This window comes from Octopus sinensis, unplaced genomic scaffold, assembly GCF_006345805.1.
Source record: "Octopus sinensis unplaced genomic scaffold, ASM634580v1 Contig11667, whole genome shotgun sequence".
In the NCBI taxonomy this organism is placed as follows: Eukaryota; Metazoa; Mollusca; class Cephalopoda; order Octopoda; family Octopodidae; genus Octopus; species Octopus sinensis.
Window position 1 is genome coordinate 252,284 of NW_021832430.1, and position 18,768 is coordinate 271,051.

Consider the following 18,768-nt stretch of genomic DNA (forward strand, 5'->3'; position numbering starts at 1 on the left):
GACCTAGCTCCTGCGGAGGGCCTGTTTCATCAAACAACTATAAGTTTATGTAGATGTATAAAACTACCTGGTTTAATGTAACCCTATTCTATCGCCTGTTGATAAACGATGTTTGTCGTCCGTCCTTCCTTGGCATATATGAATAAATTTTCTCTTCTGCCTACCCTCGAGCATCCCACATACAGCTGTCCATGTGAAAAGCACTCACTCTCTAAAAATAACCCAACTACCTTTAATGACTGTCTCTGGGCCTTGTTTATTGTCATTGCAAAACTCATCCTCAAAGGAAATTGCAGCCTTTTAAATCTAAATGGTAATTCATCAGAAATTATCGGAATTCGTGGAATATAAACATCCTCACCTCTATACTTACCTGTTAATATCGTCGCCTCTATTACGTTAGCCATCAAATTTTTGATAACTAACCTCGTTCCGTTGCATAATTTAGGTGGCGCAAGATTTCGTAATAAAACCACTGGCGGAAATGGGGCAGGCAGAGTAGCAGCAGCCAAAAAAGCGACACACAAAAAAGATTTAATTAATTACCTTAAGGTGCCCGTTTTTTCTTCAGCTTCGTTTTTCTTCCTTCGGTTATCTATTTAAAAAATTATTTTTGAATAATAAAAAATATAGGAAAAAAGAGGCATACAGAAAATAAATTCTATCTTTACGAAAAACTTATTTTCTTAAGGTCGTCTTCCCTCCTTCGGTTATCTATTGAAAAAATTATTTTTGAATAATAAAAAAGTTTAGGAAAGAGACATACCGAAAATAAATTCTATCTTTACGAAAAACTTAACTAAATAGTGAATATTTTTACAAAAATTCTTCAGATTGCGCTGTCAATTGGTGGTAAATTGTGTTAATGATTGTGCTAATGTGGTTTCAACTATCAAAGTGTTTTTCAAAATCTGTTAATTGCACACTCTATTCAAGGTCGTGCGTCAATTGGTGGTAAATTGTGTTAATGATTGTGCTAATGTGGTTTCAACTATCAAAGTGGTTTTTCAAAATCTGTTAATTGCACACTCTATTCAAAGTCGTGCAATCTGTGATTGCACATTCTGTCAAAGTCAAATATGATAATAGCTTTAATTTTGATTCATGGTCGATAATGATATATGCATTTAATTTTAAAGAGAAAAACATAGGATGAATTGAATTTCTTTATCGCGAATAATTGGGAGTTCATCATTGTTAATAAAAATTTTGTGGATAATGGCACCTAAAGTTAGCACAAAGGGACAAAAAAGAGCTCCTATAAAAAGCAAAAATGTTTCTGTTGCTACAAAGAGACAACTGTCTGCACTAAGAAGGCTATGTCGAAGTGGAGGCGTTCCCGCTTCGCACTCCCCGGAGGACAAGACGGTTCAGTGTGCCACTACGATGAACTGCCGGAGCCGTGGTTCACCGCCACGTGCTTCCGGCTATTCTAGTGGTGTTTTTAATTCTTTAGGTCAAAGCAGGAGGTCGAAGCCTGGACCCTCCCAGATGGGTTCAGCACTCACTGGAGACTCTTCTCCCTCTGCTCCCCCTTTGGCTGGTGTCGGGGAGCAGCAGCTGCAACAGGTACTAATTGTTTGGTAGCCACGACAACCGCACAGCATGCTGGTTCGCCACGTGTTTGCGGTTTGTCTAGTGGTGCCAAACCCAGCCAACTTAAGTCATTTAATGCTAACAGGGTGTCGTCTCCTGGGCCCGCTCCGGTGGGTCCGGCAGGGAATAAGGTTCCCCCCGAGGACGGTTGGCACACGGTGGGGAAGCCGAAACGTGTTGCTGGCCGTCCAACCCCTAATGTTTTAGGTACTGGGTGTGCGTCCGCTCAGGTGGATGCACACCCAAAGAAGACCACTGGCGCCGGGGGTAGAATTACCTTTGGTGCTGTGGCACGACTTGAGGTCCTCCCTACAAGTGGGAAGGCCTCGGTCGTAAAGATCCTAGGTACCTTGGACTCTATCCAGCCTTCAAAGCTGTATAGAGTCCTGAAGAGGGAGCCCACCCAATTCCTGCTTGGTTGGGAGAAGGAGGATGACTTCTCCAACTTCAAAGGGGAGTTGGAGAAGTCAAATCCGTTCGGTCCTGGCATGCATCGCCTAGTCAGGATCGAACGTAAGGTAAGAAAGGTAAGTGTCCTCCTCCTCGGGGTTCCTCGGGACTTCGAGGATAATGACCTCCTAGATCACCTGCAGCAGGAGTACCCCAGTGCCTCTGCCATTGCACGCTTCAAGCAGGGTAATCGCCCTCTTGAAGTGGCGGAGCTAACACTGGGATCTCCTGCAGAAGCCGAGCGCCTGGTACTTCTTGGTACCAGGATCGGCTACATTAGGATCCGAGCTGCCTGGCCCCGCCCGAAAGCAACCCAATGCTTTCGGTGTCAGGGGTTCGGGCACATCTCTACGAAGTGCCCGGATAAGGCTAAGTGCCTTATCTGCGGTGGAGAGCATGGTCGCAAGACGTGCCCCTCACCATCCAAGGAGAGGCAGTGTGTCAACTGCGGTAAGTTAGGACACACTGCCAACTTCAGAGGTTGCCCCAAGTTTAAGGAGGCAACCCGAAAGGTAGGTGGGGATGTAATCCCAAAGGTAAGGCGCCCGCCTCGCGTCGCGCCCCCTGCCCCAAAACCTGACAAGCAGGCGATACTGGCCAAACCTTCCAAACCCGCTAGGGTGGCGAGGCTAGTGGAACCTGTGAGCCATGCTGCGTGTGGGTCGGTGCAGCCTTCGCCGACAAAGTTGGCAAAGCAGGCGAAAGCTTCCGAGTCCGCTTGGTTGCCTAAGCCGGCAATGCCTTCCGAGGCGGCTAACGGCGGCACCGTCCGGCACAACGTGGGGCTGAAAAGGCGTCCTCCATACGTGGAGATGCCATTGCACTCAGCCCCTGGCGAGCGTGTACCGCAGGACAGTATTAGTCCTGCGGTGCAATTATGCGTTTCCCTATTAAAATTTTGTAGGGAGATGAATTGCAGTGTAGATGAAATGCTACACTGCAACGTTGCCGAGGCCAAGAAGATCCTTGGCGAAGAACCGATATGATGCTCAACATCATATCGGTGAACGCGCGTTCCCTGGAAGGGAAAAGGGACGCCGTTCAGAGGATGTTGGCCACCACGAGTGCGGACATTCTGGTGGTCAACGAAACGAAGATAAGGGGGGGTCCGTACGTAGTTGATGGCTACAACTGTCGTCACATACCCTGGAAAGACGGGTCATTATGTGGCACGGGAACTAGCCTCTTCTACAAGCCGTACCTTCCCCTACAAAGTTCAGGTTTATGTTTATGTAGCCTATGTGAATTCCTCCAAGTGAGAATTCGCATAGGTGAGCTTACATTTTACCTAGGAGGGATGTACTCGAAGAACTTTACGGCGTGCTCCTGGCACGTACGGGAGTTCTTTGAAAAGCATCCGAAGGCCATGGTTGTTGGGGACCTGAATGCCAAGCATCAAGATCTTGGCTTCAGGGTAACCAACTCGCATGGTTTGGCTCTGAAGACGCTGATTGAAGAACTCGGGCTGGAAATCCGGACCTCGAGCGAGCCAAACCACGTCGACACGAGGGGAGGACGTGACTGGCTAGGGCTTGCTCTGGTCAGTCCCGGTCTTCTAAATTGGGTTAGTAAAACTATTTTATTGCCCGATATTGGGAGCGACCATCTGCCTCTATTGCACGAACTCCGTGAGCCAGTTCCTCAAAGGGTCCCAGGATACTTTGACCTCCGGGTGGTTTCCTGGGCTAACCTGGAGAGTTTCATGGCCAGCAGGTTGCCCTCACTTCTGGTGGGGAATACCTGCGCCAACATACGTGAGTTGGAGGCGCTTGATAATGGAATCAATGCTGCCCTGACTGATTACATGCGAGATAATTTCAAACAGAACTCAGTGCAGGGTCAGTCACATTCCACGCTCCCTCACCGGATCTTAAATAAAATTAGGTTCAAGCGCCGGCTATCCAGACTACGGGACAAATGCATTTACGAGGAGAACCGTGTTTGGTTTCGTGGCTGGATTAGCCGGCTTCAGAGGGAGATCCGAAGAGAAATCCGCGAACTCGAAAGTTCGCGGTGGGAGAGGGCCTGCCGAAGGGTGGACCCTCGCTTTCCGGACTTCTGGAAGCAGTTGAAGAGCCTGTCGGGGAGAAGGGGGGCTAAGTCAGTGCGCCTTAAACGCTCTGATGGAACCCTCGCTTCGGACCCGGTTGAGGTGGTTGAAATACTTTCAGCCCATCTCAATGACATCTCGGGAACTGACGGAAGTCAGTTCGTAGAGACATCGTCCTTTGATACTGTCCAGCAGATATTGTCGTGGGACAAGCGCTGCCAGCTGGATATATCAATGGACGATGCAGGCGAAATTACTGAAGCGGAGATTCTGGCAGCAATCTCCCGAAGTAAGAACACCGCGGCGGGCTTGGATCGGATCCCGATGGCCATCTTTAAGAAGGCCCCGCCGCGGTTAATCACTGCGCTAAAGGTTTTATTTAACGGGAGCTTGCGACTTGGGATGATTCCTTCCAGGTGGAAAGTAGCTGAGGTGATCCTTATCGGAAAACCCGGGAAGCCACATGATGTCCCCGGGGGATATAGGCCCATTTCCTTGCTCCCCGCGATATCTAAAATCCTAGAAAGAATTATGCACCAAAGGCTCCTGGAGGAGCTGATGGTGGCAGACGCCCTCCCTGAGTTCCAATGGGCTTCAGGGAGGGCCGATCATGCGGGGACTGCCTTCACAAGGTGTCGTCTAGTATGAAGAGCGCCCTCCAGAAAAGGGAATGCGGTATTTTAGTTAGTCTCGACATTGAAAAGGCCTTCGACTCGGTGTGGCACGACGGCCTCCGGAGTTCCCTTGCCACGTGCGGGGTTTCTCCGTGTCTAAGGCGCTGGCTGTCGGGGTTTCTTTAATCTCGCAGACAGGTCGTGCGGCATCAGGGGGTCTTTTCTAAAGTCGCAACAGTCCTTCGCGGGGTCCCTCAGGGCTCTGTGCTCAGTCCGACACTATTCAATGTGTTTATGGCCACTGCGCCTATGCCAGTCAATGCTCGTACTGAAATGGTAATCTATGCAGACGACATTATCCTCTGGGATCACTCAATGAAACCGGAGTGTGCGTGTCGTAGGCTTCAGGTTGCTGTGGATGGACTTGCAAACTGGTGTGGGAGTAGGGGTCTGAGAATGTGCGCGGACAAGTGCAGTGTCCTTAAAGTCTGTAAAAGGACGAGGGGTTACACTAATTTTGTTCCTAGGTTATTGCTGAGCGGGTCAGCAATCGCTGCAGTTGATCGGATGACTTATTTGGGCGTGCTCTTTAAGCCGTCCGGTAAGTTTGATGATCACATTGCACGTACGAAAAGGCGTGCAATGCAGCGATTAGGTGCGTTGCGTGCTTTCCGCTTGAGCAGAGGTGCCTGGTTCCGCGTGTTTAACGCCATGGTGTTACCCGTCTTGACCTATGGCGTCCACGCTTGGTACCTCTATGAGGACAGGGATAAGCATGTTGACGTGCTTAAAAAAGTAAGAAGACGAGCCATAAGGCTAGCCTATGGCTTAGGATTCCGGACTGAGCTCTCCGACGCCCAGGAATCATCCCTCAAAGGCCTCTCTGAGGTCCTAGAGAAGATTATTTCTGGATGGCAGGTAAGGCGGTAAGTCTTAACTTGTGGTTGTGTGTAGGGAGGCGTGTGTGTGATGGAGACTGAAAAGGCAGCGATGCCGAAGGTCTACTTAGTTAGTTTTTTAACTGCCTCCCTTAACAAATAAATTTTTCCTCCCCTTAATGATTGTGCTAATGTGGTTTCAACTATCAAAGTGTTTTTCAAAATCTGTTAATTGCACACTCTATTCAAGGTCGTGCGTCAATTGGTGGTAAATTGTGTTAATGATTGTGCTAATGTGGTTTCAACTATCAAAGTGGTTTTTCAAAATCTGTTAATTGCACACTCTATTCAAAGTCGTGCAATCTGTGATTGCACATTCTGTCAAAGTCAAATATGATAATAGCTTTAATTTTGATTCATGGTCGATAATGATATATGCATTTAATTTTAAAGAGAAAAACATAGGATGAATTGAATTTCTTTATCGCGAATAATTGGGAGTTCATCATTGTTAATATTCTCGCTGTCGTTTTCATCAAGGATATTCTTAATACGTGAGATTTTTGCCTTGAAGGTTTTAATGGACCTCATCATGAATGTCGAGGACATTCGCGTTGTTCATTTTAATCAAAATGCAGAAAATTTTTTTTTAATTTTTTTGGGGGGGAAGGTTTTAAGGACTTCATCATGTAAGTCGAGGACATTGTAGTTGTTCATTTTAACCAAAATGCAGAAAATTTTTTTTTGATTTTTTTTGGGGGGAAGGTTTTAAGGACTTCATCATGTAAGTCGAGGACATTGTAGTTGTTCATTTTAACCAAAATGCAGAAAATTTTTTTTTAATTTTTTTGGGGGGAAGGTTTTAAGGACTTCATCATGTAAGTCGAGGACATTGTAGTTGTTCATTTTAACCAAAATGCAGAAAATTTTTTTTTAATTTGTTTGGGGGGGAAGGTTTTAAGGACTTCATCATGTAAGTCGAGGACATTGTAGTTGTTCATTTTAACCAAAATGCAGAAAATTTTTTTTTAATTTTTTTTGGGGGGGAAGGTTTTAAGGACTTCATCATGTAAGTCGAGGACATTGTAGTTGTTCATTTTAACCAAAATGCAGAAAATTTTTTTTTAATTTTTTTGGGGGGAAGGTTTTAAGGACTTCATCATGTAAGTCGAGGACATTGTAGTTGTTCATTTTAACCAAAATGCAGAAATTTTTTTTTCAATTTTTTTGGGGGAAGGTTTTAAGGACTTCATCATGTAAGTCGAGGACATTGTAGTTGTTCATTTTAACCAAAATGCAGAAAATTTTTTTTTAATTTTTTTGGGGGGGAAGGTTTTAAGGACCTCATCATGTAAGTCGAGGACATCGTAGTTGTTCATTTTAACCAAAATGCAGAAAATTTTTTTTTAATTTTTTCGGAGGGAAGGTTTTAAGGACCTCATCATGTAAGTCGAGGACATCGTAGTTGTTCATTTTAACCAAAATGCAGAAATTTTTTTTTCAATTTTTTTGGGGGGAAGGTTTTAAGGACCTCATCATGTAAGTCGAGGACATCGTAGTTGTTCATTTTAACCAAAATGCAGAAATTTTTTTTTAATTTTTTCGGAGGGAAGGTTTTAAGGACCTCATCATGTAAGTCGAGGACATCGTAGTTGTTCATTTTAACCAAAATGCAGAATTTTTTTTTCAATTTTTTTGGGGGGAAGGTTTTAAGGACCTCATCATGTAAGTCGAGGACATCGTAGTTGTTCATTTTAACCAAAATGCAGAAAATTTTTTTTTAATTTTTTTGGGGGGAAGGTTTTAAGGACCTCATCATGTAAGTCGAGGATATCGTAGTTGTTCATTTTAACCAAAATGCAGAAAATTTTTTTTTAATTTTTTTGGGGGGAAGGTTTTAAGGACCTCATCATGTAAGTCGAGGACATCGTAGTTGTTCATTTTGACCAAAATGCAGAAAATTTTTTTTAATTTTTTTGGGGGGAAGGTTTTAAGGACCTCATCATGTAAGTCGAGGACATCGTATTGCCAATTTGAAGTTGGTGTGCACACACAGACAGACAGACAGAACGACAGACAGACAGACAGACAGACACACACCATACCATTTTATTATTATACAGTCAAAAATAAGGCTTAGGGTAGTTATTTGAGTCAGAATTTTTGAAGTTGATATCCATTTAAAAGACAATTTTAATTAATTGTCTCTTGGAGCGTTATCTGCCTGGCAACTTTTGTCTGATAATGTCACGAATCGACAGTTGTTAAAAAAGGACTTCCTACCTTTCTTCAACCAGCACTTTTTAGGTGCCTCTTGTCTGCCGCACACCAAAACAGTGACGCCTGGTTGAAGATATTCCCAACTGCATCCACAGGAACTCTTTTCAAAGACGATTCTCTCGGACTGAACCAATGCTCAACACACCGATCCCATTGGGGAAGCATAATAAACGAGAAGTGACTGCACTCTCTCTCATGTCGACATAGCGTTCGCTGCTTTCCCCAACACGTAGCTCTGAATGATGTCGTGTCTGTAGTGTCTAGAACGCGGTGTTTGTTTTGAACCACCTAGTCTCGATCGATGTGACAAACAAGAGACCAGAGTCCCGAATCCTCTGAGGACGCAAGAAATAAAACGGGACGTACGAAAATCAGGCAATTAAAGCTTTTTCTGAAAATTGACAATATAGGAAATAATAAGTTTAATTCCTTGAATAAAGAAATATTATTTTTTACTGTTTAATTCAGAGTTTACAGTTTTGCTAAATTTAGCAAAAATAAACGCCAATATTTAACTTACAAAACCGTTGTAAATAAATATGCTGCTTTATGTTTTTATGTTGATGACTAAAACATATTCTTTTTGTTTTCCTCCGACAATGGAAATGTCAGAAACTAATATTATTCTTAATAAGACACACCACACTATACACTGTCCGATAAAAGCAATTCCAGCCGACAATTATGAGTATGATTATTATTACAGATTCAGATGGGCTAAAGATGGAATTCCGATTTACACCAAATATTATATTGATGACTATAAAGCTGGCAGAGATCTTGCATTAAAAAAGAATTCCATTCATGAAGGATTATATGAATGCACTGTGAAAAATCAATGTGGAAAAGAAACATCACTTCCTATTAAAGTAGATTCTCCAAAGAAAGATACTGGTATATTTGAAATCATTAACTATTTAAGTCTTTAATTTTTACCATCAGCCTTATGAAATACTCAAGACTAAAGGTGTCAGTGGGAAATGTTCATGGTTCAGAAGAACTTGGGATGTGCACGAAATGTCCGCAATTGAGACACTGTCAATATCTAGAAGGCTATTCGTGGTGGACAACGATTTGTACATAAAATACTTTCTCAAAGATGATTCATTTTCTGAATACACGTGCAAACTTGAACATGGAAAAATATCATTTTATTTCAATTATAAGATTGAAGGTTTTTGCTAGATTTTAAATAAAAAAAGAAACACAATTCGATATAGTGCACTTTTTTCCAAGAGGACAACAAATACAACTTGAGTTTGGAGTTGTCCATCAAATCACTCCTTGTATATTTTTTGGAAGGTTTTTTTGGAAATGCATATTTTAGGGGATATGATAAAATAGTGTATCATCAAGGAAATCATAAAATAGGAGCCAATACTATAATCATTAAATCACATAGAATAGATGAAATAAAAACAATTTCTTGCACTCCTGTCTTTAAAAGCACCGTCTTGTCTGAGCATAGTCATGATTTCACACTGTCCTTTTATGGTCTGTGACTGTTTAAAATATTTATAGAATTGCCGTCAATTTCTGATTCATTCCAATCAATCAATGCCACCATTGGATCAACAGCAATTTTTGAATGTTTTCCAAAAACAGGTTATCCACAACCTACAATAAAGTGGTATTTGGACTCTGTGGAATATCGTATTTTAAGTAAAAATTACTTTTAGAAACGAAAAATTATTCTTTTGATTCGCGTTTGAATCATGACAACACACAATTAATTTTTCGCAAAGTAGCCCAATCGATGAGTGTTCGATGCCTTATTAAAAATAATTTCGGAATAGTTGCCAAAACTGTTTACCTTAAAGTAACGGAAAAACCCCAAATATACATGTCCCACTCAGGTCGCAATAAAATTACTCAATTTAATCGACCCGTCTTTTCATGCAAAGGAACGGTCGACCCAATCTTTAAATTACAAATAAATTGGTTATATGACGGAGAACGGATAGAAAGTGATAAACAAAATTCCGACTTTTTGATAATGAATAATGAAATCGAAAGCGAATTTTTATTTACACTTTCATCTGACCAACTTAAAAAAATTAATAAAAAAACAGTAACTTTAACTTGCATTGTGTCCGACGGAATATCAAGGGTAAATCAAACAATAAATGTTTCATTTAATTATAGTGAGTTTTTATAATGATATGTTCCTAGTTGAACATGGACTGAAAATGCATGTCGTGTGGATTCTTTTTGGGATATTCTTGATGAATGGGATTATATTATCTGCTATATTTATTTATATTCGAAGAAGTCACAAATGTTTATTTCAAAATACTCCGTATGGTTTTCTTATCAATTCTTTAGATTGAAAAATCTTCAAAAGCAAAACTTCTGGGTTGAAGATTTGGAATGTTTTTCAACTTTTCAAACCTCTGTAGGAATGGAATCGAAAATAGTCGAAAAAACGTAGGAATGATTATACATTTGTAATATGTTTAAATGCTATTTTAATAAAAAGCCTTTACCAATTAAGTAATTAATTCCCTAAGTCTAGGGTCTTTGAAATGAAAAAATGACGCTCCACGCACCTCCTTCTCTTCTTCCTCCTCTTCTCTGGCACTGTAGACCCCCGAGAAGGTGCAGTCCAGCGCCTCTCGCTAACTAAATGTCGGAAAAGAACTGGATCGGGAAGTATCAAACAAGATACTCTCCATGATCCTCTTAAGAACAGTAGACTGCATATACTGTCTTAAGTACCCCTTGTGGTATTTAGTGACCTGTCCATTTAATGTAATTACAAACAGAATGACACGGACTTTACACTGGTGCATCAGCTCTAGCTCGTTTGCCAAGAGGTCACAATTCCTCCTTTTCTCCACTTCCACTGTTTGCAAACGATCTAGGCACGTATGCCCACTCCCACAATAACGATCTCCATAGTAACCTTATCCACAATATTGGGTTTGTTGTGCTAGACAACAAACGAGGTGCATATGGGAGTATCCACTTTAATGCAAACCTTCAAGTTCTTACACACAGATCGAAATCAATGACTTCTCAACTTGTTGGAGAGCCTCAAGCCATACTTATTGTAGGTGCAGAAGATAGAGGGACCTCATCACCTTCTTATACCTCCATTTGTAATCATGGTACAGCATATCTACGCAATTCGTAGCTAAATGGTCAACTTTTACAGTGGCTACACTGTTTCCGTTTATTATTAAAAATAATTTATGTCTTGAAAATATGAGAATAACTCTTCTGATTGGAAAGAATTATTCCCATACTTCGATTTTTAATAGCGATTCTCTATAAGTTTGATCAACTCCTTCATGTTAACTTGGGTATTTAGCACCAGACCATATTTAGCTAACACATAGCCTTTTATGGCCCCAAAGTGTGTACCATGCGCTTTTCAACAGCAACGAAGGCAACTTTCCTTTGGAAAACACCCGACCCACTCCACAGGTGTTGTGCATCTTAGTAAGAATTCTCTCACTTAAGTGTACGATGTTACTTAGTCCACGTCATAGCATCCCGCGAGACAAGTATAATCTATCTTTATTGCTTGCCAACACGTGGACATAATTCTCTCGGAGTACTCTTCAAACAATAAGGTTTATTTCATCGTACTCACTCGGCTAGAATTCGATCAGGCCAACGTAGTAGTTTAGCAGTGAGATCATGTACTCGTTCGTGAAATAAGCTTCGTGTATTGAGGCGAGTTTTGCATAACATTGCTGCCGTACTGCGCACACCCTCCACTACACACTTTCTCGATTCAGATATGATTAATGAGTCTGGACACTCAAACACACCAAGATACTTATATTCATGTTGCTCCTCCAAGACTTTGACTAGGTCACCACACACAGGGGTGTTAGTCGCCGACAGCTCCACACCCACCGCCTTCACTGGTTATCGGATGATAATCTGTCGGAGCGGAAGAATTATCTATTTTAAGAATCAAATAAGTGACTCCAGTACATAACCACTCTGGAATCGAGCAAGGGTAAAGTCTTCTGATTAACAAGAATCAGCTTCTTCCTTTCTGTTTGGACACACCTCAACTCATTAAGGTCCCATTTGTCACATTATGAATGTGCCGAGCTCAGCCTTTCTTGCCTATCTTTGGGGAAATGTTTTTCTTTTACCTACTCTTTGACAGTTGAGTTATATGAACTGGTTATCCGGTTCATTATCGAAATCCATTTATAACTGAGGTTTTCCAAACATTAATATTATTTTATTTATTGCTTTGGAGACTTCCATAGCTGACTTAAACAATAATGGTGACGTCCAACAAAACTTCGAGAATGCATCGAATAGAATAAACTATGTCTTTCTTGGAGTCGGACAATCTGAATAATGATGCCGTCATCCTAAAATTCGACTCATTCTGATTATTTTTCTGTAACGTTAACAAAACAAACTTCATGACACAAAATTATGTTAGCGTGGTCGGAAAATTTCAGCCATTCAAATGAGGTCAGTTATTTTAAGTCAGCATGTCTCTGTTTCTCTAAAGTGGAGTCTTTCAGGCCTAGTTGTATGTTGTTTATCAACTTTAGGGCAGTTTCTGGCCTTCTTATTCATTTCGATTCCGGATCATTGGCTTTAATCTCGTCATTCTCCTGAGACCTATTCTTGAGTGAACTATAGGAGCATTTTCCTTTATTCACTATCACCATTCTTAAACATTTAACTGGTTTTAAAGACCATCAAAGTCTGAACATATCCAAATTAGACTAGACCGACTTGGAACTGTATTATAAATTAGTTTGCCCTCTCATATTTAGCAAATTATGTTCATGTGGTAATTCAATTCAAAAAGGTGTTGAATAACTAATTCATTGAGATTTTCTGGACTTTATTAATTTCCCTGGCATATTGAAAACAAATTCTTTAGACTTATATTGTTTTGACCAATTTGAAAATTTTTTTACCTGCGAGGACGGGTGCCACACTTCTCATAAACCATTTGATATCCCGACATATTAAACACTGTTTAAGAAAGCCTTGTCGTGGTAACGGAAATGAATAAAATCTTTTATAACAAATCAGATATTTAATCAATATAGGCCTGCACTTCACTCTTTTTAACCCCCTAAACTCCAAAATACATAACTATACCATTTTCAATTCAAGTTTGACATTTTTTATACCAATTTTGAAAATGCGACGTTCAATTTTGACACTTTTTGCATCAATTTTGACAATGCAACATTCAATTTTGACAATGCAATAAGCAATATTGACATTTTTTACATCGGTTTTGACAATGCGATATTCAATTTTGACACTTTTTGCATCAATTTTGACAATGCAATAAGCAATATTGACATTTTTACATCGGTTTTGACAATTCGATATTCAATTTTGACATTTTTTAGATCAATTTTGACAAATATTTTTATAACGGACACACATAAGGACTTTTCTATGCGGCTAAATCAAGATGAGAGTTAATAAAGACAATTTATTAATCAGGTCAGATTAATGGAATCCCAATCGTACAATTCGCAATAATTTTTTCTGCATTTCTGTAAAAATTCCGTATTTTCTCGCGAGTTAGATTTGTCATAGAATATTCTAAGGCATTTTTTAATAATAGTGCTCGAAATTCTGTCAGCGTTCCATTTCCTGCTGCATAAACATTGTTATGAGGATTATTGTGATTGGATAAATATGTCTTAATCCCAGCCTTGATAATCGAAAAACAGCCTTCGCATGGATTTAGCTGCGGAGAATATGGTGCATCAAATCTTCGAATTGTATGTTCTACTCTCACGCCTTCAAAATTTCCTTGTTTTTTTATGGATTGGAGCATTATCCATATAAATAATATGTCGCGAGCGCAGCGCGCGACCGAGCGCTAGACGCGACTTTAACACCTAACAAGCCTATCATCAACAAATATATTTATTAAATTATTTAAAATTTTAACATGATTTAAAATTAAAATTGAAATAACTTAAGTTTTCCATTGAATCCCATAAAATAATTTATAAGTAGACCTTAATAGAAAAAGTAAAATCAATTAATACTGAACGCTAATTTGGTTTAGGTTGTGAGGGGGGTAATAATTTGACAGATCTCATTGCTATTTTTTCGTTTTAATCTCTAAAATTAGGTCTTCTAATCAAAAATGAACTGTGCAGACAGGCTTGCTCCTTCAGAAGATTCTTGTTTTGACATTTTTATAAATTATGAAGCATTTAGATTTTTTCTCATTATTCTAAAATATCAATTATAAATTTTAAAATATTATTTTTATTTATGAAATCGGTTTTAAAGCTCATTCTGCTTTGGCATCGATTTTAATTTTTGTTATCGAATATATTTAATCCCAAATACAAGCCTGGGTATTTGTCAATTTATAGATTTTTTGATTGATCGGATCTAGAAATTGAGTGGTCGCTCGCTGCGCTCGCGACATAATAATTTCCTCTCCAGCTAAACTGTCCGATAATGCCGTCATAAAATTGCAAAATTTCGATTTTATAGATCCAATGTGTGATTCAAATCTCACAATTGTTCCATTGTCATCAATTGCCAAAATAACGTTAAGATTCACTCCTTTGCTTGCCCTTACTGGAACTATCGCACGTGATCCTGTAAAGGATCGGCCGAATTTTTTTAACGTAAAAAGATTAAAATTTATTTCGTCCAAATGTATTTTTCTATTTGTATTACGTTGATAATCCAATGAAAATATTTTTCTTTTTTCTATATTTTCCGGACTATTCCTAGAAATTGGTTCTCTTCGCAGCATTTTGTAGGTAATCAATCGCCCATCAAGTCGGTTATATATTGTCGCAATACAAACTTTATTATTTACCAATTTTCGTAATTCCTTCAATGTTATCGATGGATTATTATCAATTGTTTCAATTATCAAATTCATATCATCATCCGTAAGTTTTATCGTAGCATCCCTTCTACCTCCACGTTTACAAAGATACGGATTTCCACTTTTTACAATGGCTATAGCTGTTTTCCTCTTGACACCAAGATCGCGAGCAAGCTGTATATAATCACCGCCCTCTTCATCCTTATTTATAAGTGCTCTTCTTGTAGCTTCTGACACTCTTGAATTTTTTCTTGACATAAAATTCGTACAGGGACGGCGAATCAGAAAATGTAAAATAAATGACAAATCGGCAAAAGTCAAAATTGATGTAAAAAGTGTCAAAATTGAATGTCGCATTGTCAAATTTGAATATCGCATTGTCAAAACCGATGCAAAAAATGTCAATATTGCTTATTGCATTGTCAAAATTGAATGTTGCAATGTCAAAATTGATGCAAAAAATGTCAATATTGCTTATTGCATTGTCAAAATTGATGCAAAAAGTGTCAAAATTGAATGTCGCGTTGTCAAATTTGAATATTGCATTGTCAAAATTGGTGCAAAAAATGTCAAACTTGAACTGAAAATGGTATAAACCTTCATTTTGAGGATTATCTTTAACTTAGCATCGGAGGGGTCATTAATGTGCTGACAATACAAGTTTACAAATTCGGGGGGATCAATTTCTTCTGCGCCAATGGTGATTTTAGGAATGAATTCAGAAAGACTCATTTGCCTGGTCACATAATTCATATAACTGACTATAACAAACCGACCACGTAATGGGGGAAGAACGCATCCGTAAAGCCTCCACAACTGGTATTTGAAGGAACGACACTTTTATGTTGTATGTATCCAACAAAAACTACTAAATATGTAGAATAGCTATCCATTTTTCAGCAAAAGGGTCCACTTCTTTCAATATGAATAAGGTTTAAGTTAATTTCTTTCAACCGTCCTTGAAGCGACCAAATATAACCTACGTGACAAATTGTGGCAAAAATGAACTAGAACAAACATGAGAAATCCAACTAGAAATTATTTGTCCAATTTGTGGAATGCATTCAATGGAGTGAGGATCTATAGTCTTGAGGGGACCACGACACAAAAAAGTAAAATCGTCCATGAAAAGTTTTTGTAATATTTTTATTTGAACTTCTTTATATCTATTTCGTAATAGTTGCTAAGTGTGTCTGCATGTCACAAAATTCAAGGTTGAAGAGTCGTGTAACCTCTACAAGCCATATCCGGTCGGGATTCACTTTAGAGGTCAGCCTGGGGTTATCAAGATGAATTGACAAATTTTGTTTTTTCCTGAAATAAGTGGTTTTTAAGGAATATAGACATGTGTAGTTTGTCTCTTCAGAGTTTTCTTTATTTTTGGGAAAAACTGGAAATCAGAAGCCGGGAATCTTGTCTAGGATATATGAAGTAATGGATCAAGTCCCTTTGAATATTGCGAGGTAATTCGCTTACTATCCGTCGTGCGACCGGAAAAAGCAACTTTTCATTTGGGGTCAAGTCTTGTCAACGTTCCCCACCCGTGAGGCGATGAGTACTTCTGAACGACACAGTTGTAGAAAGGAGTTTTCCTACCTTCCCTGATTACATTACCAATGGGAAATCTCCATTATGCAAAAGCCTTCCAGAGAAAAATGAAGTTCGGTCCGTGACGGTTAAAGGCTATTAAATTTGACCTGGGCATACCAAAATTTCTCGACCTCTCTTTGGATAGGGAAGTCAGTAATGAAGAATTTGGAGGTGTATGTTGATCGGCACAAATAATTTCTTCCTTCGGTCTTCGTTCGATTAGTTAATTGTGACTATCGGTGGCTAATAAATAATTTTCAAAGAAAGAGTAAAGCAAAATAAAATCCATGCTCAAAGGACAAGAACTAAATATATCAGCTTTTCGGAAGTATAAACTAAAAAAAAGGCTGAAAAATTTGTTTAAATAGACGGAAAGCTATATCTTTAAGATTTTTTATCTAATCAGAAACTTGTTATTACTGCTACCGACGCACATGAGATGCAGACAATTGCAGAAGAGATCCACGACGCTAATAATTGTGGACACAATGCATTGGAAAAATTCTGTAGAAAACAATTTTTTTGTTAAAAGAGATGGCATTCGTCAGGTGGTAAGAGACTGCGGTATATGCCAATCTGCAGTCCCACTAAAACAATTATGACGACGTAAGTTATATTTTTGCGGATGTACCAAATGAGAGATTTCAGATTGATCTGTCGAACTTGAAAATATAAAATTGTGTTATATTATGTCGCGAGCGCAGCGAGCACGCGAGCGCAGCGAGCAACCACTCAATTTCTAGATCCGATCAATCAAAAAATCTATAAATTGACAAATACCCAGGCTTGTATTTGGGATTAAATATATTCGATAACAAAAATTAAAATCGATGCCAAAGCAGAATGAGCTTTAAAACCGATTTCATAAATAAAAATAATATTTTAAAATTTATAATTGATTTTTTAGAATAATGAGAAAAAATCTAAATGCTTCATAATTTATAAAAATGTCAAAACAAGAATCTTCTGAAGGAGCAAGCCTGTCTGCACAGTTCATTTTTGATTAGAAGACCTAATTTTAGAGATTAAAACGAAAAAATAGCAATGAGATTTGTCAAATTATTACCCCCCTCACAACCTAAACAAAATTAGCGTTCAGTATTCATTGATTTTACTTTTTCTATTAAGGTCTACTTATAAATTATTTTATGGGATTCAATGGAAAACTTAAGTTATTTCAATTTTAATTTTAAATCATGTTAAAATTTTAAATAATTTAATAAATATATTTGTTGATGACAGGCTTGTTAGCTGTCAAATGTGCGCGTCGCGCTCGCGTGCTCGCTGCGCTCGCGACATATTAAAAGTTTGTAAATGACAATGATCAATATTCTTGGTTTTTCACTGTTATTGACGTTTATTTGAGATCTGCCATCACAATGAATTCTAGAAATACAAGTGGAATTGAAATCGCTGGAAAATTAAACTACATTTTCGTGGATCATGGCCCTTACAGATATTTACAGTCTGTTAACGAAACAGAATTCAAAAATCTTCACATTTCAAATTTATGTGGAGAATTCTAAATTACTCAAATTCATGGAAGGCTGAACAATCCTCAGAGTCGAAGGATATTTAAACAATTTAACCAGACAATCACAAGGAGTTTATCCATATTGATGGCTTCGGATGATCAAAAAAGTAAATAAAAACATTTAAAAGGCTGTGTTTTGTATATCCGTATGGGGATCCAGTAACTATTGTCGAAAAATTGTCTAAAAATTTTTTCAGAGTCGAAGATAGTGCTTGGTCACAATAAAGCCTTATTATAAATTAACGTCTTTAGTTACTAATAACTAACTAATCTGTATAATTCTTCTCCTTTTTGGACCGTTGCACTGGATCTGCGTATTCTTCTCCTCTAACACTTCATATGACACATGAGACACATCTTCCGGCAAATCTGGTGGATCTGTTGTTTCTCTAGCCAATTTTAGGAGGTGGTTGGTGGCTCTCGAAACTTGTTCCTCATGTTTTTCAATTTCCACTCCATGTTTATGTTCAACAAGCATGGCCTCCAATGTCTTTTTAATCGTCAGCGATTGTATATACGATCTAGTGCAGTGGTTCTCAACCTGGGGTCCGCGAAAGATTCCAGGGGGACCGCGAGATTTTTCTGAAACTTTATTTAAATGTTTATATTTAATGATAACAATTTTAAATTAATATATAATAGAATTAAATCATAATTAATAATATCTCTTTTAGATATATTATAAATAAATATATTTTATATTCAATAATACTGAGGGGGCTAAATAGCTGAATGTAGCTCAATTATTTATAAAAATCGTATATATATTTATTTTTTAGTAAAAGTTAATAAAATTTTTAAGCACGTTATTGATATGAATTCCTCGAATGTTGTTGAGATACGCAAATATAATCCTGATTATATAAAATATGGGTTTATTTGTATTGATGAAGATGGATTTGAAAGCCCAAAATGTGTTGTGTGCATGAAAATTCTGTCACACAATAGCATGAAACCAACAA